The following is a 2,441-nucleotide window of genomic DNA, read 5'->3' as shown; positions in this document are numbered from 1 at the left end:
GGGGGGGGGAAAGCTGAACATAGAAATTCCATTTGATCTATTGCCTGGAATAGACCCTGAGAAAATAAGAACTGAGGCACAAATGGAGACTTGTAAACCAATGTTCATAGGAACATTATTTCACATAGCAAGAACATGGAAACAGCCCAAATGTTCAACCACAACTGAATGGATTGAAAAACTATGATACATTCATGCAATAGAATACTATGCAGTATACAGGAGTAATGATTTTGTAAATACCTAACTTGGGGGGGGGCGGACTGGAGAGCATTATGCTAAGTGAACAAATTCAGTCCCATAAGGACAAATACTGTATAAGATCATTATTGTAGAATGAGTATGAGGATCCAAGGTGGGAGGATGTTGATCATAGGGTTGCACAATTTGATGGGTAGAAAGGGGTGGTGGAGGAAATGTGAAAGATCTGGTGTAAAAAACAATGTATTTGAACTTTGTAAATGAACCAGTGTAAAATAAAACTATTTTTTAAAACTTGCTAGGTTTGATTAGAGGCGATATATGATTGAGTATTATGGCTAGCACAGGAATCCAGAATTAAGGTTGCATAGAGAAGTGTACTCGGGGTGGGGGTGGGTGGAAGGGATGGGGGAATTGCATACTAATGAAGGAATTTTTTTTCTTTTTCTCTTCAGAGAGGGGAGCGAACTGGTGGGGAGGGGTGGGCAGGGAGAAAAGTGCGGCAATGAATGAATGGAAATCCAAAACCTCTGTAAATGTTTATTAAAATTAATAATTAAAAAAAATTTAAGAAAACAACTTGCTAGGTTTTAAAAAGGGATATCAACCCATAAGAAAGCAAAAAGGTCACTGCAAATACAAGGGTGAAAGAAAATATCAAAATGCTTGTCCAAAGAGACTTAATAAAAATATGTGAACCTAGAAGGCACAAATTGTAGATGAGTCAAAACAAAAGGAAGAAATGCTGAAGTAAGAGATGAACAGGTTTTAAAGGGCAGCTAGAGAAGACAAAGTCAAGTATATAATAAAATGTGCAAAATGTTAGAAAACCAAAAGGGAAGAACACTCTTGGCATTTTTCCAAGCTGAAAGAACTGAAGAACAATGTCAAGCCTTGAATGATGCAGAAAGTTATCAAAAGAAGATGGAAGGAATTCACAGAATCACTCTACCAAAAACAATTAGTTGGCACTGAACCACTTCAGGAAGCAACATATGATCAAGAACCAATAGTAATGAAGGAAGAAGTTTATGTTGAACTGGCAAAAAATTAGACCCCAGGAATTGTTAGGAAATTGACATGTTCAACAGATGCAGCCTGGGATGTTATCACCTGTCTGTGTCTAGAAATTTGGAAGCCAGCTACCTGACTAACTGACTAGAAAAGGTCCTTATTTGTTCCTGTTACAAAACAAAGGTACTACAAAAGAATGTACAAATTCTCAAACAATGTCATTGCTATCACAAGCATGTAAAATCTTGCTAAAGATTATTTTTTAAATGGCAAGAACAATACATCAATAAGGAAGTGCCCCAAATTCAAGCTGTATTCAGAAGTGGTTGTGCCATGAAGGATATCACTGCTGATGTCAGATCTTGTCTGAAGGCAGAAAACACCAACAGGAGGTTTACTCTTATTTTACTGACTATGCAAAGGCATTTGACTGTGTGGGTCAAAAACATATTATAGACAACATTTAAAGGAATGAGAATCCCAGAATATTTAATTATACTTATGTGAAATTTATACATAGACCAAAAAAGCCGTTATCAGAACACAACAAGAAAGCACTGCAGGGTTTAAAATTAGGAAAGGTGTATGTCAAGGCTGTATTGTTTCTCCGTACCTAGTCAATCCATAAATGGAGTTGTATGAATGATCTGTATCATTCGAGAAGTTGGATTATATGAGAAAGGATGTGGCATCAGGATTAGAGAAGACTCATCAACAACGTGATATGCAGATGAACAATTGTGATTTCAGAAAGTGAAAAGGACTTGAAACATTTGATGTAGAAGATCAAAACCCACAAACTTCAACATGGATTATATCTCAAAATAAAGAAAAGAAACATCTTCAGCACTGGGCCAAGGGATAACATCATGATAGACAGACAAAAGAGTAACATTTGTCAGCAATTTCTTTTTCACACATGCTTCATTGGGAACATCTGTTGTCCAGGAACTCCCTAAAGAGCCGAAGAGCAACAAGGTCAGTTTAAAATCTGAGGTGTGCCTGATCCAAACTATGGTCTTTTCAGTTGTTTCCTACGCATCTTAAAGATGGATAATGAATAAGCGTAACAGACAAAGAATCAACGCCTTTTGTGATGTTAGAGAAGAGTTCTGAATGTCCCATGGACTGCCAAAAGAACTAACATGTTTTTTTATGAAGCAAGTACACTGCTCCTTAGAGGCAAGTCTGGAAAAACTTTGTCTCACATACTGTGGGCATGTTGT

This window comes from Elephantulus edwardii, unplaced genomic scaffold, assembly GCF_000299155.1.
Source record: "Elephantulus edwardii isolate Elephantulus edwardi_28Jun2011 unplaced genomic scaffold, EleEdw1.0 scaffold00322, whole genome shotgun sequence".
Lineage (NCBI taxonomy): Eukaryota > Metazoa > Chordata > Mammalia > Macroscelidea > Macroscelididae > Elephantulus > Elephantulus edwardii.
Note: the sequence above shows the minus strand (reverse complement) of the source record.